Source organism: Peromyscus californicus, unplaced genomic scaffold, assembly GCF_007827085.1.
Source record: "Peromyscus californicus insignis strain IS unplaced genomic scaffold, ASM782708v3 Scaffold_7__1_contigs__length_154581171, whole genome shotgun sequence".
Classification (NCBI taxonomy): Eukaryota; Metazoa; Chordata; class Mammalia; order Rodentia; family Cricetidae; genus Peromyscus; species Peromyscus californicus.
Window position 1 is genome coordinate 126,769,322 of NW_026294595.1, and position 22,027 is coordinate 126,791,348.

General features: G+C 47.0%; 2 protein-coding genes across 9 annotated transcripts in view; one reads left to right on the top strand and one right to left on the bottom strand.

Moving 5' to 3' along the window:
- Bcl2l1 (BCL2 like 1) overlaps nt 1-1,626 on the bottom strand; it is a 54,300-nt gene extending 52,674 nt beyond the window's left edge. Inside the window, exon 1 of one of the 5 annotated variants that reach the window (XM_052723616.1) lies at nt 1,499-1,626. The gene's annotated coding sequence lies outside the window, so the exon portion shown is untranslated. Of the gene's footprint in view, nt 1-267; nt 591-707; nt 1,132-1,161; nt 1,267-1,384 lie in introns of those variants that run through there. The other 4 variants (XM_052723620.1, XM_052723621.1, XM_052723619.1 and 1 more) reach the window with 4 other exon arrangements.
- A 12,961-nt stretch (nt 1,627-14,587) lies between these two features.
- The window catches only part of Tpx2 (TPX2 microtubule nucleation factor), a 47,743-nt gene continuing 40,303 nt past the window's right edge, over nt 14,588-22,027 (top strand). For 3 of the 4 annotated variants that reach the window (XM_052723764.1, XM_052723767.1, XM_052723766.1), the window contains exons 1-2: nt 14,588-14,686; nt 17,192-17,310. The gene's annotated coding sequence lies outside the window, so the exon portion shown is untranslated. Of the gene's footprint in view, nt 14,687-17,191; nt 17,324-22,027 lie in introns of all 4 variants that reach the window. The other variant, XM_052723765.1, reaches the window with a different exon arrangement.

Genomic DNA, 22,027 nt, shown 5'->3' on the forward strand with positions numbered 1-22,027 from the left:
GAGAAAGAGCTTCAGGAGAAAAATTTAATATGCATGTCATTTACCTTACAATATCCCATTCCTCCTCCAGGTACCAGAATTGGTTTCTTTGTGGCTCTTATAAAGGTCTGAGTCCAGGTTCTAAGGGACTTCAATGAAGTCAAATTGAAAGACCAGCAAGCTTTGAATTGTTTCATCAGCCTCTTTTTACTACTACCACCCACCCCTTTTTCTCCGAAATGCCTTCCTCAAAAAGTCACCCCCATTGGCAGCCTCCCCCCCACCTACATTCAAATCTATCTCCGGCGACAGCAAGCAGGTGCAGCCCCCGGAAGATCTTTTGTATCATAGGTCGGGAGGAGGTGGTGGCTGGGTTGCCGGTAACTCTGCCTGCCTCGCGGCGGCTGGCAAAAAAAAAAAAAAGCAAAACCAACCCCAAACCAGCCGCGGCCGGAGGGATCATGCGACCTGGTAGGCAGCCCAGAAGGCGACACAGGAATTGTGAAGCTTAGGAACCTGCCCCCTTGCCTGCTTCCTCCATCGCCCAGATCGAGGGCGTCCGCAGCCACCAGCCACCCGAGAGCCCAACCCCCTCGCTCTAGCACGCCCCTTGGCTCTTCGCCTCCTACTGGGAGCCAGGAGAAGCTCCCGGAGGAATGGACTTAAGTGTAATCCTCCCCCCCCCCCCCACCCCGCACCCGCGCCTTTCTTTCTTTCTATTTAAGTACCAGCCCTGGATGAGTCCCCTAAAGGGACTTCTCAGTGAATCTCAAGGTTTCGCGCAGGGACGCCGGGAGGGGGAAACCGCCTCGGATCTGCGATCTGATTTCGGAAAGCACACCCCCGGGCCTTTCCGAGAGGCTGTATTCTGGAGACCCCCCACAAACACCGCTGGTTGTCTCTGAATTCCCCAAAGGCCCTGGACATGGCATTGGGGGACTGCCAGGTCCTCCATTCCGCGCCCGGACACAATGGCCGCCGGCACCCCCGCACAAAGACGGGGTGAAAGGGAGGCGCTGCGCCCCGCCACCGGCCAGGAAGAAGAGTCGAGGCTCCCACAGCGGAGACCTCGTTTTCCTGGGGCCGGGCCCAAAGCGGCCTCCTGGAGCCCCCTGCAGGGCTCGAGGGCAGGAGGCGGCTCGGCGCAGGAGTCCCGGGTGGGTGGGCTGGGGCCTCGCTTACAGCTCGCGCTCCCCTCGGCCGGGTACACGCCGAGCCACCGCCCCGTTGCCAGGCAACTGCCCTCCCTCAGGGGCGCCCCCTAGACCTCTCTGGAAGGAGGGGTCTCGCCCCCGCGGCCCGCCCCGGCGTAGCCAATCCGCAGGTCGAATCGGCACGGAAGCGGGACGGCCAAGGCTCCCATTGGGCGCAGCGCCTGTCAAGCACAGGGAGGCGGGGCTCTCACCTGCGAGCCCAAAGAGCCGTGGGGGGCCACATCCCCCCTTCACCGGCCTGGTGTTTTCCAGGCACGAGGGCGCTCCGCGGCCGAGTTGTACGCCGCGGACTTGGGCCGGCCTACCTGGTTGACTGCTCGTGCCGTGTCTCCCGGAGAAGCCGGCCTCAGTTTCCCCTGAAGAGACCGGGGGAACTTGCAAGCGCAGTCACTTCCGGTGCCGCGGCAGCGCGCGCGAGCCCGAGACGCAAGGAGAGTGCGCGCCAGGAGGGACTAGCGTCGAAACGTGGGCAAGACTGCCCCCTGGCGACGGATTGGAGGAGTCGCAGGAACATGGAATTACCTGTTCCCATTTATGTAGTCTGGTACTTGCATCCATCCATTTGTATACAGAAAAAGCACGTTTTCCTGTCCCCTTAGTTTGTTTGGAGTGTTGAAGATGGTTTTGAACAAGGCAAGACAGGGTCTCTGTTTTCATGAAGACTTATACCTCAGGGGTGGAGACAGTGTCCAACTAGGAAAATACACAAACAAGGTAATCTCTAATGCCTTGAAAGCAAACCAACCAATCTTGGCATTATGGTAATGATGGTGAAGGGAGAATTGCTTTAGAGTGAGTGACCAAAACTGCAAAGCTCGGCTCTGGCTGCCTAGTGCAGTAGAAACAGTTTTTCAGCCTAAGCTGGCCTCCAGCTGTGGCATCCAGGATGACCCTAATTTCTGAGTCTCCTGTCTCACTCTTACACCCAGTTTATGTGTTTCTGGGGATCGAACCCAGAGCTTTGTGTATACTAGGCAGGCGTTCCTCCAAATGGTCTATAGCCCAGCCCCGCTTTTTCAAAAATGTATTATTTTATTTGGGGCATGAGCCTGTGAGTGTAGGTGTATATGTGGAGGTCGGAGGACAACTTTTGGCAGTTGATTCTGTCCAAGAGTGGAACTCAGATCCTTGGGCAGGTTAGTTCTTCCTTTTTATACAGGGTCTAGTTATGTAGCTATGTAACTCAGGCGGCCCTTGACCTTGAACTTACTATAGTCTAGGTTGGCCTTGAATTCATATCAGTCTTTGAACTTGGGTGGACTGAGAGCTGCTGGGATGTCAGCCTCCTTCCTGGTTTGCGGATGGCCATGATGGACTACCCAGTCCCTAACATAAAACAAGAGTTTTCATTCTCCCCGGATTCCTGGGCTGTTGACATGGCATCAGGAAGAGGAGAGCCACTCCCAAATCACCTGACAATCTGGAGACTTCTTCCACCAAAGATAGAGCAGAAGACACTGTTGGCAACAGAGTTCATTCTGCCCCTTTGGGGAGCCCCTTGACTGAATGTGTGTCTGGTGCTGCAGAGCTGAGCCTACGTGGGAACGGACACACCAGACTTGTTTCAAACTCATTATCTTCACTGAGCCTCGTCCATCTCTCAGGTGGGTGTAATTAAACCAGCCAAAGGAAGCTGGGACTAAAAGAAATTAATAAATTACCCAGAGTAAGAAAAATCGTGGGGCGAGCAGAGAGAATCTGAAACAGAAAGGATGGGTGCTGGAGCAGAATGGACCCAGGCTGGTCTGGAACCCAAGTCATGGCTTAACCAACACGATAAACTATCCACCGCTGGATCAAAATGGCATGTGTGTCCTTCGCCATTTTCACCTGGGTCAGCCTCGCGTTCCCCAGCCAGCAGAGACAGCAGCTCTCCCAGCTCTCCTGCAGCGGCCTGAAGGTTAAGTGAGGAACTTACGGAGGGGAGAGGGCTGGTGAGATGGCTCAGCCTGTAAAGGTGCTTGCCGCCAAGCCGGACAGCCTGACCTCCATCTTGAAACCGATAGAGTGGGAAGGAGAGAACTAACTCAGAATTGTCCCCCCCACCCTCTAACTCCTGATAGTGCGCACACATAATGTTAGATCATGGGACCGGATCTGCCTTCCCTTTCCCGCCTGATGCTCTCTCTTAAGGCTGTAACAGGAATTTATAAATAAACGTGCTACTTCATTCCTGCTTTCAGCCTTACCTCCTAAAGAAGCCTTTTAAAAGTAAGAGATGTCTGGCTCCTGCTTTCTCTCTGCTTCCCTGGCTGGCTTGTTCTCGATGTTTCTCATTCTCTCTTTCCCCCTCTCCCTCCCTCCTCCACAGCAGCTCTTTACCCATTCTCCTTAAGCTGACTTTCTCAATGTTTCTGTGATGGTCACTCAGTTCACAGCCCTGTCATGTTACCCCGGATGTGATGTGCTGTTCTCAGTCCCTTCCCACGCAAGGCCTGACCATGGCTTTGCGGTTGTGTGCTCACACTGCATAATGCTCATTGTCTGAAGGGAAATTTTGTGTCAGCTCCTTTCCCAGACCAAACCACTAATAATCTCGACTTCTTAACAAATAAGTGTATTTAAAAATTTTTTTTGTTTTTTTTTGAGACACAGTTGTAGCATGAATCTTAAAGAGTCTTATTAATAAAAACAAACCTGGAGCCAGGTATTGGGGTGAATGCTGGAAGATCAGAGAAGCAGAACAAGCCACAGCCTCACCTTGCCAATTCCTCAACTGAGACTGTTTACTCAGACTGGAAGCCTCTGAGTCCTCATCCAAATGGATCTCAGCTAAACTGCTGCTCAAAAGCCTAAAAGCTTAACCAGCTTTAGTTCCTGGTCCTTACGTCTTAAAAACCTTTCTGCTTTCTGTCATCACTTCCTGGGATTAAAGGCATGAGTCACCATGCTTGGCCATTTCCAATGTGGCCTTGAACTCACAGAGATCCAGATAGATCTCTGCCTCTGGAATGCTAGGATTAAAGGCGTGTGCTACCACTGCCTAACCTCTATGTTTAATATTAAGACTGTTCTGTTCTCTGACCCCAGATAAGTTTATTAGGGTGCACAATATTTTGGGGAACACAATACCACCACACAGGGTTTTTCTGTGTTGCCCTCGCTGTCCTGCAACACACTCTCTGGACTATGCTGGCTTGAACTCAGAGAATCACGTGCCTCTGCCTCCCGAGTGCTGGGATTAGAGGCGTGTGCCACCATGGCCGGCCAGTAAGTGAATTTTTTTAAAAAAGAATTTATACAAATGTTTAGCACATTATAACCAGTGACTCTCTAGTTACCAATTTTCTTTGATCACTGGGTATCATATGGGGCTGGAGGGATGGCTCAGTGGTTCAGCGCACTTATTTGGCACTTTTCAGAGAACCCAGGTTCAGTTTCCAGCGTCCACTTGGTGGCTTACAACCATCTGTACTCCAGTCCCAGGGGAGCTGATGGCCTCTTCCCACTTCTGCACAGGCATGCATGTGGTACACCACAGGAGCAGTAGGTGCCTGCCTCTCACCTTATTTCTTTCTTTCTTCTCTTTGTTTTTAAGGCAAGGTCTCTCTTGTTCTGCAGCTGTTCTGATCACCCTGCCTCTGCTTCCCACTCTGCTGTGGGAGTGCTCTGGCTGGGAGTACACATGTAAACTGCCACATCTGGCTTTTATGTGCATTCTGGGAAGCAAAGTTAGGGTGTCAGGGTTGAGTGGCAAGTGCTTTTACATCTCACTGGCCTGATTTTCTAAATTAAAAAAAAATGTATGGTAGGGTGTGTTGGTGTACACCTTTGGTCCCAGCACTTGGGAAGAAGACATTGGTGGATCTCTGTGTACTTGAGGCCAGCCTGGTTTACATAGTGAGACCCTGTCTTAAAAAATAAAACAACTAGGGTTGGGGATTTAGCTCAGTGGTAGAGCGCTTGCCTAGCAAGCACAAGGCCCTGGGTTTGGTCCTCAGCTCTGAAAATAAATAAATAAATAAATCAACCAGAAACATAAAAACATTATAAGGATATGCTATCATTTAATCACCCATTTTCCGCCTTTGAGAACATTTAGGTAGTTTCCAATCTTTTCCCATTACAGATAATGCTGTAATTTGTTTAATCTGTGTTCTGCATATGTGGGCATTTGTAATATAAAAATTCCTAGAAGTAGAATTATCAGTGTATGAGCAGATGAGCCTGTTTCGACCTTAATGAACATTGGCCAAGTGCTGCATATAGCAACGGCGCTGGCTTAGCTTCCCATTAGCGGATTGCGAAGTGTCCAGTCTTTCGCATGGTAAGACCACAGTGTGTTATAGGTGCACACAGGTACTCGCCATGTTGCAGGGAGCCCGAGAGCTCACACAGCCAATTAGCTTTTTATCTCTGTGCTTCAACACCAGCCTTGTCCAGTTTTTGGTTTTTTTTTTTAATTTTGTTTCGTTTTCATTCTTGTAAGTGAGGTGAGGTGGGTTAAAACTGAAAGGCAGCCCAGCCTGTAACCCAGGAGATCAGGAGTTCAAGTTCATCCAAAACATTATCAACACAAAACAACAATAAAAAAACACAGAAAAGCAATCTTTCCTTTACTATTGCTGTGAGTGAAGTTGAACAATTTGTTATGTTTTTAGTCGTGGTAAATGCCAGGGCTTTTTGTTTGTTCTTCGAGACAGGGTGTCTCTGTGTAACCGCCCTGGCTGTCCTGGAACTTCCTTTGTAGACCACACTGGCCTCGAACTCACAGAAATCCACCTGTCTCTGCCTCCCAAGTGCTGGGATTAAGGGTGTGCGCCACCACGCCTGGCAATAAATGCTGTTCGTTTATATTGCTTGTTCTTTCAGTTGGTCTTTCTATTCAACTTTTCCTCATTTTTTTTAAAAGTTTTATTTTTGTTGCCTGGGCAGTAGTGGCATACATCTTTAATCCCAGCACTTGGGAGGCAGAGACAAGCAGATCTATGAGTTCTAGGACAGCTGGTCTACAGAACCAGTTCCAAAGCAGCCAGAGCTACACAGAGAAACCCTGTCTTGAAAAACCAGCCAAACAAAAAAAAGGATTTACTTTTATTATTTTATAAATATCTTGTATGTCTGTATGTGTGTGTGTGTTTAGTGCATGCGTGTGTTTGTGTATGTCTGTCTGTGTTTGGGTTTGTGGATGTGTGTAGGTGCCCTCGGAGGCTAGAGATTTCAGATGCTCCTGGAGCTAGAGTTGTAAGCCACCATGAGTGGATGGAATTGGACACACCCCGTGCAAGAGGTGCTCTCAGCTGCTGGGCCATCTCTCCGGCCCACTTGGCCTCCTTTCTCTCTCCCTCCCTTCCTCCCTTTCAGTCTTTGCAATGCAAAGGATAGAACCCAGGGCCTTGTACAGTGCCCTATCACTAAGCTCCGTTCCCGGCCATTTTTGTCTTTAGTCTCAGTTGGGGTCTTGTTAAGTTGGCCACATTTCCTTGAATTTGTGATCTTCCTGGTTTGGCCTCCTGACTAGCTGGGATTACTGACATGGTGCACCTTTGTCCTTGGGAGTTTTGATCCTGATACCTGTGTGGGTCAGTCTGGTTTTCAACTCAGAGATCTGCCTGCCTCTGCCTCTAGAATGTTGGGATTAAAGGCATGTGCTGCCATACCCGGCTGAAATTTATTTTTTTAAATGTGTGTATGTGATATATACCTGCATGTATATAATGTGCATCATATGCATGCCGGTGCCATGGAAGACAGAGAGGGTCAGGCTGTCCTAGATTGCTTCTCTGTTGCTGGTATAAAACACTGACCAAAAGCAACTTGAGGGAGGACAGGATTTATTTGCCTCACAGGTCACAGTCCATCATCAAAGGAAGGAAGCCTAGGCAGAAACCAAAGCCGGGACAGCAGGAGTGCTATTGCCAGCTGCTTCCTCTTGCTTGCTCAGCTACCTTTTTTGCATAATCCAGCACTGCCTGTGTAGGGGTTCCACCGCCCACAGTAGACTAGGCCCTCTTCAGCCAATTAGCAAGCAAGAAAATGCCTCACAGACATGCGTGCACGGAGGCCGGAGGCCGATCTGTTGGAGGCAGTTCTTCAGTGAGGTTCCCTCTCCACGTGAGTCAGGGAGCCAGCTAAAGGTAACTGTGGCACAAGCAGTTATGAGCTGCTGGATCTGAGCGCTCCAAGCCAAACTGGGGTTCTCTACAAGAGTGGCACATGCTCTTAACCTCTGAGCCATCTCTCCTGTGCCCCCCTTCTGATATTTTAACAAAACATAATAGCTTCATAATGCATTTCTATCCATTAACAATTCATTTTAAATTTTACTTTATCTCATGTATCTATGTGTGTGTGTGTGTTGGGGGGTGGGGGTCATGTGTAGAGGTCGGAGGACAACTTGTAGGAGTGGGTTCTCTCCTTGTGCTGTGTGGGTCCCAGGCATGGTTCTCAGGTTGTTAGGGTTGGAAGGGAGTGCCTTTACCTTTAATTCATTTTTTAACTTGAAAAATGTGTCTTTTGGGCTGGAGAGATGGCTCAGAGGTTAAGAGCACTGGCTTCTCTTCCAGAGGTCCTGAGTTCAATTCCCAGCATCCGCATGGTGGCTCTCAACCACCTATAAAGAGACCTGGTGCCCTCTTCTGGCCTGCAGGCGTACATGCAGACAGAACACTGTACATGTAATAATGATAATTAAAAAAAAAAAAAAAAGCCGGTGGCGGTGGCGGTGGCGGTGGCGGTGGCGGTGGCGGTGGCGGTGGTGGTGGCACATGCCTTTAATCCCAGTACTCAGAAGGCAGAGGCAGAGATATCTGTGAATTTGAGGCCAGCCTGGTCTACAGAGTGAGTTCTAGGCCAGCCAAGGCTACACAGAGAAACCCTGTCTCGAAAAAATAAAAAAACAACAACTTTCTTTTCTCCCTCCCTCCCTCCCTCCCTCCCTCCCTCCCTCCCTCCTTCCTTCCCCTCTCACTCCCTCTCTTTCTTTTCCGAGACAAGGTTTCTTTGTGTAGCCCTGGCTGTCCTGGAACTCACTCTGTAGACCAGGCTGGTCTTGAACTTAGAGATCCCTCTGCCTCTGCCTCCTGAGTGCAGGGATTAAAAGCATGCACCACCATCACCCAGCTACTTATTATTGCATCATAGGCAGTTCCATGAAATATTCCCCTACATAGGAAGATTTAGGTGGTTCCCAATTTTTTGAAACTATTGTACAATGCAAGAGACTGCACTGATTTCCTTATTTCTATTCTTGGCCCCCTCCGTCAGTAATGTTGAAATTGTGGATGGAGTGGACCAGATGTGCACTGTGTTTCTTGCTAGCACTACAGTTCTGCTTCTGTGATTTCAGACCTCATTGCTACCTGTTCATCCAGGAAGGGCATTTGAGCTGAGATCAAAACTCAGTGAATGTGGAGGATATGACAGGCTTGGAGTCTCTTGGGCCAGACACACTTCTTAATTTGGAAGCACTTGGGCCTTCTGCTGTGAACAAATGAATGGCGTCATTCATTCATTTTTTTCATCAGTCACTTAGTACCTTTTGTCTAGTAGGCCCTGAATACATGGCTTTGTTGCACCTTCCTTCTTAACAAAATATGCTAGGCCTGTAGGACAGAGTTGAATGCCCCAATGCTACAGAGGAACTTTGGGTGACTGTCCAGGCAGCAATATGTCCCTGTCATTAGGTAACATTTCACCCTCCTGGGGTCTTTGATGAAATTGAAGGCTAGATAGTTATAGTTTTCCTTAGTTATGAAAAGGTAAATTAGTTTCAAAACTTTGGACTCCCAGCACTCGGGAGGCAGAGCCAGGTGGATTTCTGTGAGTTCGAGGCCAGCCTGGTCTACAGAGCTAGTCCAGGACAGGCTCCAAAGCTACACAGACAAACCCTGTCTCAAAAAAAAAAAAAAAAAAAAAACAACCCCCCCCCAAAAAAAAACAAAAAACAAAACAAAACAAAAAACAAACTTCAGATAAGATAGGTAATACAGCACATTACTTTTTACCCTGTTTGGTATCTGTCTTCTCACTAGAATGTCAGCACCATAAGGACAAGGACTGGGCGTTTCCTTCCTCCCTTTTCTTTCTTCCCCTCCTCTCCCTCCCTCAACCCCCTTCTCTCCCAGTGAAGAGAACGTTTATTCTTGGCTAAAAATAAGAGAAATAGGAAATAAGTCCAGGCATGATGGCATGCCTCTAATCACAGCACTTCAGAGGTAGAGGCAGGAGGAGCTCTAAGAATTCCAGGCCAGCCTGGTCTATATAGTGAGTTCTGGGACAGCCAGGACTACGTAAGTCCTCTCACTATGTAGACTAGGATGGCCTCTAACAGAGATCTAGCTTCCTCTGTCTCCCTGGGCTGGAATTAAAGGCATGCACCACCATATCAGGCTTCATGGCTGCCATTTTTTTAACCTTTCTTTTTTAATTTATTCTTTGTGTCTTTCACATCATGCATCCTGATCCCACCCATATCCTGTCTCCCTCTCATCTGCCCCCTGCCCCTGCAACCTCCCAAATAAAATGTAATAAAATTTAAGATAAAGGGACAGTTGGAGAGATGGCTCAGGGGTTAAGGGCACTGACTGCTCTTCCAGAGGTCCTGAGTTCCATTCCCAGCATCCACATAGTGTTGCAAAACCATCTGTAATGAGATCTGGTGCCCTTTTCTGGCCTGCAGGTACACATGCAGACAGAACATTATATACATAACAAATAAAGATATCTTAAAAAAAAGATTAAAAAGGGAGAAAAAAAGGAAGAAAGGGACGGTCTCGTCATGGAAGCTTCAGTGTGACACTGAGTCACACAGTAAACCCTTTTATTCATACATTTTTACATGCAGGCATTCATCGCAGAGAATCGTTGATTTGATCCGAGGCTCCTGGTCTCTGCTACAGTATCTGGGGCTTCCTGGGACTCTGCCTGGACATCCAGTTGCTGCATGGCTGCCATTTTAATACATGCCAATTTCCCTATAAAATAGCTAAATCTATCTCTACCACTACTTTGTTTGTTTGTTTGTTTGTTTTTCCAGATATGGTTTCTCTGTGTAACCGCCCTAGCACTCACTCTGTAGATCAGGCTGGCCTCGATCCGCCTGCCTCTGCCTCCCAAATGCTAGGATCTTTTTTTCTTTTTAAAAACTAACTTCAGGGCTTTATTGTGCAGGAGGGAGGACCACACTTGTTTTCCCACCCTCAAATTCTACCACTACTTAAAATTAAGTTTTTTGAATTTTATTTTATTATTTTTTTAATGTGTATGGGTACTTTACCTACATGCATATCTGTGCACCATGAGCATGCCTGGTGCCTGTGGAAGCCAGAAGAGGGCATAGATCTCTTGGAAGTGGAGTTACAGATAGTTGTGAGCTGCCACATGGATGCTGGGTATCAAACGCAGGTCCTCCAGAAGAGCAGCAAGTGCTCTTGATCACTGAGCCATCTCTCCAGCCCTGTTCACTACTTTTAAAAAGATTGTTGACTTTTGCCGGGCGGTGGTGGCGCATGCCTTTAATCCCAGCACTCGGGAGGCAGAGCCAGGCGGATCTCTGTGAGTTTGAGGCCAGCCTGGACTACCAAGTGAGTTCCAGGAAAGGCGCAAAGCTACACAGAGAAACCCTGTCTTGAAAAACCAAAAAAAAAAAAAAAAAAAAAAAAAGATTGTTGACTTTAGATTTCTTTATTTTTATTTTTTAACATGTGTATATGTGAGGAGGCCAGAAGAGGGCATCAGATCTCCTGGAATTGGAGTTACAGGCAATTAAAACTAGATTCCAGTCCTCTGGAAGAGCACTTTTAACCACTGAGCAATCCCTTTGGCCCCTCTGTTATTATTAGTGACCAGCAGACTGATCTGGGTCATGTGAAAAGACAGGGAGGGGAGAACCAGAAGCCATGAGGCCAGGAGAGCAGGAACAAGACCGGCTGCCAAGAGGCAGAGAGGCCAATGCTAGGCATAGCCAAAGTGGCTGGGTTATATAGGAATCAGAGAAGCTGGGGAAGAAAAACCCAGCCAGTCCCTGGGCTGGAGAGTTTTGGGTAGGGGGTGGGGTATGCCAGCCAGGAGGACCCTGTAACAGGTAGACTTGGCAGCCAGCGTCCGCTTTGATATGTTAGTAGGCACCTCAGTTAACATTGACCGTTGTCTTGAGTTTGAGATCTAGCAATTAGCGCTGTACAAATTCTTATTTTAAAGTTGGGCATGCCTGTCCTCTCGGCACTTGGGAGGCAGAAGCAGGGTCTTGCTGTGTTGCCCAAGCTGGCCTGGAACACACAGGCCTGCCTTAAGCTCCTGAGAGCTAGGACTGCAGGAGTGTGCCACCACGCCAGGCTTCTTTTCTTGTCTTTGACGGCATGAAGATCTTCTTCTTTTGAGAACTACCTGTTTCCACCTTTTTTTTTTTTCCTGTTGAATTTTGTCCTGTGTCACACAGATTATTTTTATTTTTTAAAAATCCATGTGGCTGGGCATGATGGTGCATGCCCTTAAATCCCAGGGAGGCGCCGGGCGGTGGTGGCGCACGCCTTTAATCCCAGCACTTGGGAGGCAGAGCCAGGCGGATCTCTGTGAGTTCGAGGCCAGCCTGGGCTACCAAGTGAGTTCCAGGAGAGGCGCAAAGCTACACAGAGAAACCCTGTCTCGAAAAACCAAAAAAAAAAAAAAAATCCCAGGGAGGCAGAAGCTGGCAGATCTCTGTGAGTTCAGGGCCAGCCTGGTCTACAGAGCGAGTTCCAGAACAGCCAGGACTTCAGGACTGTTACATAGAGAAACCCTGTCTCAGAAAAACAAAAAACAAAAAACAAAACAACAAACAGAAAAAAAAAATGAAAAGAAAAAGAAATCCATGCATCTGTCTGTCTGTCTGCCAAGAAGGGAGGTGGTCATAAGCCACCCGACAAAGGCACTGGGAATCAGACTCAGGTCCTCTGGAATAGCGGGAAGAAGCCATCTCGCTACACCCTCCACAGATTCTTTTTCTTTCCTTTTTGAAAAATGTACCTTCTGGTTTCTGTTTGTTAAATGTATGTATTTACCGGGTAGCATATTTGCATGGCAGGAGGCAGGCAGGAACAGCTGCAGCTTGGTACCCTCTAGCGTTAACTGTTCTCATTCGGCCCTTGGGTATGGCCCCAGCCGTACAAATGTTACACCCCTGTGTTGGCCTAGGAAGAAATGACACCTTAGCCATTTGCTACGGCTGTCATTGCAGCTTCCAGGCAGGTCTGAGCCACACAGATTGCTTGGTCCTTGACAGCATAGGGTGTTACTGCTGTGTAGGTCTAGGAAGTGGAGATTCCTTAGCCCTTGACACTGGCCAGTGTCACAGCTCTTGGCTTGGGGTCTGAGACATTTGGCTCCAAAGACTTCCCTGCTCTCTGGCACTCTTCCAGCACCCAGGGCCTGGGGTCTCTCCTCTGACTCCGTTCAGCCTTTTCTTTCCCTTCACTGCTCAGCTCTCTCCCCTTCCCTGTTGTCTCTCTACTGTTACAACCCTTCTTCCCCCTCTCTGCATGCTCTTGTTGATGTTGTCTTTGAGACAAGGTCTCAGATACCCCAGACTGGACTCAAAGTCACTAGGCAATAGAGGCTGGCCTTGAACTCCTGATCCTCCTACTTCCACCTCCCATGTGTTTGGATTACAGGCATGAGCCACACGCTGGACTCTTGGACTGCTCAGTTGCTTCTTCAGCTGTTGAGCAGCTGGCGACCTGGCCACTTCTGTAGTTTGACGTGTGGGCTGTTCAGTTGTTGCTGCCACTGCCACACCACCGCCACACCACCGCCACACCACCGCCTCTGCCTCTGCTGTTTCATTCTTTGTGTTGCCAACTCAGTCCACCTACTGAAAGTAGACAGTGGTGGCGCACGCCTTTAATCCCAGCACTCGGGAGGCAGAGGCAGGCGGATCTCTGTGAGTTCAAGGCCAGCCTGGTCTACAGAGTGAGTTCCAGGAAAGGCGCCAAAGCTACACAGAGAAACCTTGTCTCAAAAAACAAACAAACAAACAAAATTAAGTGAAGAACTTGATCTGCCTGCCATCTTGGGGCCTATTCCCATGTCCCATCCTGCTTAGAAAGGCCAGGAGACTCCGCTGCAGCCTTTGTCAGCTCGTGACATGCTGGTGGTGACATGCTGGTGTGGAGAGATCCTGGGGAAGATGGTTGGTGCTCTAAGACCTGTTAGTGGGCTTGTATTAGTTAGGGTTTTTATTGTTGATAAAACACCATGACCAAGGCAACTTATAAGAGATAGCGTTAAGTTGGGCTTACAGTTCCAGAGGGTTGGAGTCTATGACCTGCCTCTGCCTCCAAGTGCTGGGATTAAAGGCAGGAGCCACCACCGCCCGGCTTATTACTCAACTGTTTTTTCAGGCCTTGCCTTTTCTTTTAAAACATAGGAATGGGTATTAAAGACAATAATACAGTTGGGATTTAAAAGGAAAGATGAAATCACAGAATCATTGTTTTTAGCCAGTTAATATTGGGGCAGGTCTGAGACTGGACAGAGTATGGAGACTCCATAGTGACAGCGAAGGAGAGCTGGAGGGAAGTGTGTATGCTGCCTACAGGAGACTTTCTTGTTTGTTTTTGGAGACAAGGTCTCCTTACAGAGCCTTGGCTGGCCTGGAACTTACTGTGCACACTAGGTTGGCTTAGAATACACAGAGATTCACCCTGTTTCTGTCTCCTGAGTGCTAGCGTCAAAGGCCGGGGCTACCACACTGGGTTCCTTGTAGGAAACACAATGTATAAACATGGAGAGAATAATCTTTAGAAACAGTAAAAAGACCAATGTGGTAGTGCACGCCTCTAAACCCAGCACTCAGGAGGCAGAGGAAGGCGGATCTCTGAGAGTTCAAGACCAGCCTGGTCTACATGTGAGTTCCAGGACAGAAAGAGCTACACAGAGAAACCTTAATGTCTTGGGGAAAACAAAAACAAAAACAAAACAGTAAAAAAATTTCCTTCTGTGAATTCTGGGAGGTCTAGGATGCGTTATATATTTAACCTCCGTTATATACTTAAGTGTAGTACCAATTCTCCCAATTAACTAGAAACAAGCCTAGCATGATGATACACACCTGAAGTCCCTGCACTTGGGAGGTGGGGGAGGCAGAAGGATAAACAGTTTAAAGTCATCCTCAGTCACAGTGAGGATTCAGGCAAGCTTGGGCTCCAAGAGGCCCTACCTCAAAACAAAACAAACAACCTCGCACCCCAATCCCAACCCCAAACAAACAAACAAAAAAAAAACCAAATAGGAGTATAGGATTCTGGGTTTTGTAGTAGAGTTTCAATGTGCGCTCTTAGTGCAAGAGACTACATTTCCCTGAAGGCTCTCCGGCCAGTTGTCCGCTTGGTTCCGCCTCCTAACTTCCGGCGTCGCTGCATTTTTCGAGGCCAATCAGAGGGCGGGGTTTGTTTGTTCCCGGCTCTCTGATTGGTACATTCGACTGGGTGCCCGAGTTCAAAATTTCAACTGTACCGGTTGAGACCCGGAGCGGACGGGCGGAGCTGGCTTCTAGATTTGTTGCAAGGCGAAGCCGGGTAAGTGGTAGGAAGGTGGCGGGGAGCGGCGGGGCGGCGGGAGCCATTCCTCCACGTTTCTGAGAGGGTAGGGGATCCTCGGGGCAGGCCCTGACAGCCTAGAGAGCGCGGGCTTCGGTGACCCGGCTTTGCGGTAAAGCCTCGGACTCGGCGGAGTCGGTATTCCTGGGAACTCCGGAGCAGAGGCTGCTCCAGACTGTCAGGCACTAGACGGTAACGACTGTTTGTGTTAGCACTGCTCTCCAATTTCTGCACTAAGCTTTTCACTAAGCGCTCTTAGCATCACTTTAGAGAAGGAAGCTGAGGCCCAGTGGGTGGAAATAGCCCTGCCATTAAATAGTCTTGGTGGAAGAAAAGGTATCGCCACCGACACCAGTTGCGTTTGTCTGAGAAAGGAAAGTAAATTTGGTGTTCTGCCAACACAGTTGAGGCAGAGTTTGATTCCACTTGATTGTCTTCTGTTTGGAATGTAAACTTCACTTTATGTTGCCCTTCCTGCCCTATCCATTGTATCGAGTCATTCCATGTTTCTGCCTTTTTAGCGTTCTTTCCTGGGACATTTATAGATTGGAGGGGAAGGAAAGTTATGACCCAGATCATATAGTGTTGTGGGTTGTTACCCCTCATTTTCTTGATTTGTAATCATACGTAATTTTCTGAGTAGCAAAGACTCCCACCAAACTATTTCTGCTTGCTTCCTTTCTTCCATTCTTAATTCCTTCCTTCTTTTCTTTTTTCACTTCCTGGTTTATCCTTACCTTTTATCTCCACATGTCCTTTGCCTTTATTTGACTTTTTCTCATATTAAAAAAAAATACAAACTACTAAAGAACTATTTGCTACTTTAGTAAAAATATTTGTGGTTGTTTTGCCTGTAAGTCTATGTGAGGGTGTTGGATCCTGGAGTTACAGACAATTGTGAGCTGCCATATGGGTGCTGGGAATTGAACCCAGGTCTTCTGGAAGAGCAGTCAGTGCTCTTAACCACTGAGCCATCTCTCCAGCCCCTTGTTGTTTTGAGACAGGATTTCTCTACATATCCCTGGCTGTTCTGGAACTAACTATGTTGACTAGGCTGGCATCAGACTCACAGAGATCTGCCTGCCTCTACCTCTCAGCTTTTAGGATTAAAGATGCCTGGCTAGTGAGAATATTCTTTCGTGTGGCCTCAGTGTATTAGTGTATTTCGACATCTGTCAAGTCCACTCCCCACTCCAGTCATAATGTGTACCCTCTGTTGGTTTAAGTGTCTATTCAGTATTATCAGGTTGTCATTTTGGGTTCAAAATTATTGTGGCCTTTAGCCAACTGAACCAACTGATTGACCTTTGAGTATATTGTGTGCTTAGGTTAGTTGATATTAGATACTGTTGATTCTTTGTGTGTGTGTGGTATTGGGGTCTGAACCCAGTACCTTGCTTGTGGTAGGTGGAGCGGCTGGGGTACCCTGTCCTTTTTGTGTGTGTGATAATAGTAATGATTACTACTGTTGAGATAGGGTCTCCTTGTAGCCCACATGGCCCTGAAAGAAACCACGTAGCATAGGCTGTTCTTGAACTCCTAACCTTCTTCCTTCACTGCCAGATGCTGGGTTTGTACTACCACATTCTGTTTATGTGGTGCTCGGGTCTCTGTGCTCGGGTCTTTGTGTTTACTAAACAAGAACTCTACCAATTTTATTTTTAAGATGGAAACTGGGTAAGTTACTAATATGTAAATAAAAATTGTGTTTGTTTTGTAAGAATTCTGGCAGTTTAGAGGTGAAGGAGATGGATGAGACTTAATACAGGAAAGGTTGGATTTATGAAGTATGTGGGATACAAACTGACTCTTGAAAAGCAGTTTGGCTAGACGGGGGTGAGAAGACAGGTTGCCTATCTATTGAATTGGATGGATAGGAAGGTCCTGCTAAGTTGACAGCAAAATAGCAAATATGAAAAACGGAATCATACTAAGTGGGTTGGGTGGAGACCAGCCCCCACACTTATTTACCCAAGAACTCTTGAGGATTGAGGGATAAGAGACTTAGAAATAGCGAGGGAGAGAGAAAACACAGGATAGACTCGGGTGGGCCTGGATCCTTTTCCACCGGCCCAGAACTTTATTCCAAAGGTCTATTTATGACAATGCCAAGGGGTGGAGCAAAAGACTCCCCCTTGCTAGTTACAGTCACCTGGTACCCAGGCCTGTGGTCCAATCAACCTCTTATGCAGTCCTGCTGGGTACAGCCACTAGGAAACCTAGTGGGCTCCAACAGGTTGGCAAATTTGAGGTTTTCTAGTATGTAAATAAAAGCTTTTTTTTTTTTTTTCTTCAAGACAGGATTTCTCTGTGTAGCCCTGGCTGTCCTGGAACTCGCTCTGTAGACCAGGCTGGCCTCCAACACAGAGATCCACCTGCCTCTGCCTCCCAAGTGCGGGGATTAAAGGCGTGTGCCACCACTGCCTGGCCAAAATTTTTCAAGTTTATTCTTAACCTTTTAAAATACCTTTCTGCTGCTTCCAGGTTCTTAATAAGAAGTGGCTGCGTGACTGCAGCGGTTCAGAAGAGACCTGAGAAGGTGATTGCTGTCTTGAGGCAAGGCCATAGGACGTGGGCTGGAGAGACAGTTAACTACAGGTCAGGTGTGTATCCATGGTGAGTGACACTCAAAGGAGGCAAATGTTAGCACACCAGCTTCATACATGTTTAAATATCTTAAATGTGTCTTTTTAAGCTAGTACATATTTTAGAATGATATTCTTTAAATTTTGGAAAAGAAAAAGTAAAATCATCCACTATCCTGCTTCTTAGAGAAATTCTGGCTAACGTGTGTTATTGGGATGGGGCTGGAAGACAGAGCTTCACATGCCTTACCACTGAGCTAGCCTCAATCCTTTTTGGACTTTTTTTTTTTGAGAGAGGGTTTCTCTGTGTAGCTTTGCGCCTTTCCTGGAACTCACTTTGGAGACCAGGCTGGCCTCGAACTCACAGAGATCCGCCTGCCTCTGCCTCCCAAGTGCTGGGATTAAAGGCGTGCACCACCACCGCCCGGCCCTTTTTGGACTTTTAATTTTTATTATTTTTATTTTACTTTGTGCATATTTTTAACTTTACCTTAAACATATGAGTATTTTGTCTGCATGTCTGTCTGTACATCACTTGTGTGTCTGGTGCTCATAGAGGCCAGAAGAAGGCATCAGTTCCCCTGGAACTGGAGTTATGGACCATTGTGAACCACCGTGTGGGTTCTGGGAATCCTACCCAGGTCCTCTGGAGTGGAGACTAGTACCCTTAAGTCACTGATCCAACTCTCCAGCTCTCCTCTTTGAACTTTGTTTGGTGTTTTGAGACAGCCTGGAACTCAGAAATCTGCCTGCCTCAGAGCTCAGGGATTAAAGGTGTGTACCACCACACCTGGCCCGTCCGTACTTTCTGTTTTGAGTCAGGGTCTCACTCTGTTGCCCAGACTGGCCTTGAACTGTGATCCCCTGTTTTTACTTCAGTAGCTAGTATTACAGGTCTGGGTCACAGTGCCTAGCTTAAATGACATTGCAGAGTTTTGTCTGAGTCTATATTTTAGCTAGGTATGGGGATGTAATCCCAGACTTAGGATACTGAGGCAGGAGAAGGCTAGCTTTTCCTATATATTCAGTTCAAGGCCAGTCTGGCCTATATTTTTTGAGGCACTGTCTCAAAAAAACAAAACTCGGGGTTGGAGATTTAGCTCAGTGGTAGAGTGCTTACCTAGCAAGCACAAGGCCCTGGGCTTGATCCTCAGCTCCAAAAAAAACCCAAAACAACCTGGGTGGTGGTGGCACACACCTTTAATCCCACCACTTGGGAGACAGAGGCAGGCAAATCTCTGAGTTTGAGGCCAGCTTTGTCTACAGAGTGAGTTCCAGGACAGCCAGGGCTACACAGAGAAACCCTGTCTAAAAAAAATTTAAAAAACAAAGAACAAGTTGTGCTTGGTGGCAGATCCTGTAATTCCAGCACTTGGAGGTGGTGGCAGAAGTATTGGGAATTGCAGGTTGTTCTCAGCAATATGGTCATTTTAAGACTGGACTGGGCCCCATGTGATCCTGTGTCAAAATATGTCAAGGGAGATATGGGAGTGGAGGAAGCCCTGAGTGAATATGTCTCGTTAATATGAACACATACACAAATAAATAAAACTTTTTAAAAAAATACAATATGAGCCAGGTGTGCCTTTAATCCCAGTACTTGGAAGGCAGTAAGATCTCTGCGAGTTCAAGGCTAGGCTAGACTGATCTATGTAGTGAGTTCCAGTATAGCCAGGGCTACATAGGAAGACCGTCTCAAAACAAAATCTGTAAAATATAAAACTTTTTTTTTTTTTTGGTGTGTGTGTGTGTGTGTGTGTGTGTGTGTGTGTGTGAGAGAGAGAGAGAGAGAGAGAGAGAGAGAGAGAGAATGCATTCATGTTTGCAGTCAAGGCCATGAGTACATGGTGTGTGTGTGTGTGGAGGCCAGAGTGTGTTTAGGAGTTGGCTCCCTCCTTCCGCCGTAGATTCTAGGGATCGAACTCAGGGTGTCAGGCTTGCCCACGAGCCCCTTGACCCATTGAACCATCTCTGTTGTCCTTGATTGTCTTTTGAGACGAGATCTTGTTCTGAGATAGCTGAGGCTGGTAGCCTATGGTGGCCTTGAACTGATGGTGGTCCTGCTGCCTCAGCTGCCCAAGTGCTGTGATTCCATTCATGATGACACCATGCCTGGCTGGAATTGGTAAATTCGAGAAAGAAATAAAAACACATTTGTGTGGTGTTTCTGGGTGAATTAGAACAAGTCTCCAGTGTCCACTTGGTGACTTCTGAGTGTTTGGATGGTGAGGGATTGTTTTGGATTTTAAATTGACCCAATTTTGGGAGCTTCATAGATCTGTTTCTGTAAACAGATCGGATTTCAACATAGACATTAGCAAATGTGGATACAAAGTCCACTGAACTTTCTTCAGATGTAGTTTGTAAGTTTGATTAATAGTCAAAGCCAGATGTTGGATATGTTGCCATTTGTTGACCCTTTCTAATCCCTCACGTGCAAGGAAAAAATGTAGATGTTTTCTCTCTGGGTAAAGTGAGAATATGTGTTAATGTGGTAAGATCACTTCGCTCTGTGAAGGTGGGAGAGGGTGTTGGTGAGAAAATGCCTTGCCTAGATGAGATTTTAACTGACTGCCTCTAATGAAGCCTTGACTTCTGTTGACTCTCTTGAATTACCAAAGCTTTCTTCTGTGTCTCACAGCTGGGTGGTGAGGTGCCTCTAACATCCTCTGTTTTGCTAGGAGCTGCTAGCCTGCAATTTCAGGCTCTGTGCTGCTCCCTACCCCTTCGGAACCTGCCCCTTTTGATTTGTAGAGCTTGTCAAGGGCAGTTAGTTTTGGTCTGAGGGTGAGTGAAGAGAGACAAGAGGCAGCGTGAGGCTAATTTCAGAAGAATGTAGAGACAGGTTATATCGCTTCTTCTACAGCCTTCCTCGTGTGTGTTTGTCTCCATTTGGTTTCCTTTTTCACCATTTCTTCCTTAGAAAACGTTAGTAAGACTCTTTGGTTGTTTGTTTGTCTATTTATTTATTTCTTTATTTTGGCTTTTTTTTTTTTTTTTGGTTTTTCGAGACAGGGTTTCTCTGTGTAGCTTTGCGCCTTTCCTGGGACTCACTTGGTAGCCCAGGCTGGCCTCGAACTCACAGAGATCCGCCTGGCTCTGCCTCCCGAGTGCTGGGATTAAAGGCGTGCGCCACCACCGCCCGGCTTATTTTGGCTTTTTGAGACAGGGTTTTTCTGTGTAATAGCCCTAGCTGTCCTGAAACTCGATTTGTAGACCAGGTTGGCCTCAAACTCACAGAGATCTGCCTGTCTTTGCTGGGCTTAATGCTGGGATTAGAGGAGTGCACCACCACTGCCTGGCTCTATTGTCTGTTATCCAAAGGGAAAGGATTACACATGTGTATCTTTTCAGTGTTTGGGAACAGATGGGCTATATGATATGATGGGTGATATTTAACAGGCAATTTTATAAAGAACTAGTTCATATATAGCATATTGATTCATGGATAGCATATTGAGTAGGCTTTCTTTACTTTTTTTTTTTTTTAAAGATTTATTTATTTATTATGTATACAGTGTTCTGCCTACATATATGCTTGCAGGTCAGAAGAGGGCACCAGATCTCATTATGGATGGCTGTGAGCCACCATGTGGTTGCTGGGAATTGAATTCAGGACCTCTGGAAGAGCAACCAGTGCTCTTAACCGCTGAGCCATCTCTCCAGCCCCTTTCTTTACTTATTTAAAGAATATTTCTACTTTATTTTATTTTGCTTGAGTGTTTTTATCTGCATGAATGTATGTGTACCATGTGCTTGCCAGGTACCCATAGCGGCCTGGAGAGAGTGTCAGATCCCCAGGAACTAGAGTTATAGATGGTTGTGAGCCACCATGTGGGTGCTGGGAATCAAACCTCTTCTCTCTGGAACAGCAGACAGTGCTCTTAACTGCTGAGCCATCTCTCCAGCCCTAGACTTTTTTTTTTCTTTCTCTGATTTCCTGTAGGATTATTTTTCATTAGAAGCTGTTTTTTCAGAGTTAGTTCCAGGACAGTCAGGGCTACACAAAGAAACCATGGTCTCAAAAAAAAAAAAAGTTTTTTTCTTTTTTGTTAATTTTTTTTATTATTTTAATTTTGATTTATTTCTATTGTAGAGGCAAGGACTCAGTATGTAGTCCTTGCTGACCTGGAATTAGCTATGTAGAGCAGGCTGGCCTTGAACTTAGAGATCCACCTGCCTCTGCTTTCCAGTGCTGGGATTAAAGTGCCACCAAGCCCAGCTACTGAGAATCTTTGTAATTTTTCAGGAGCCTGTGTTGTGGCAGTTTCAGATAATTTTGAAATATGAAGCTAATTCTCTTGCTTGGCAGCTTGTTTTGTTTAAGGGAATGTGGTTGACATATGTGCCTTCCCCCGCTCCCTTCAGTGAGACCTGTTGACAGAAATTCAATCTTGATTAAGGGGTGCAGGAAGGGACCAGTTCCCAGCATTCATAGGACTCTCATTTAAACAGCTGCGCTTAGCTTTGACCTCTGCAGTATCCTAGGCTATGACAGAACAGACTTTAATTTTTGATATTTGGACATCCTACTATTTATTGTTTGTGATGAGGCAGTGTGTGAAACCATCTTGATTTCGCAGTTAGTTGCTCTGCTGTGTGTCCTGGTCCTTCTCTGCTACGTTCCTTCACGTCTCGCTGAGCTACCTCCCGACCTACTTCACTTTCTTCATACACTTTGTCAGCCTTTGATGGAGAGGATGAGATCTCAAGGGATAACGGATGCATATTTGTT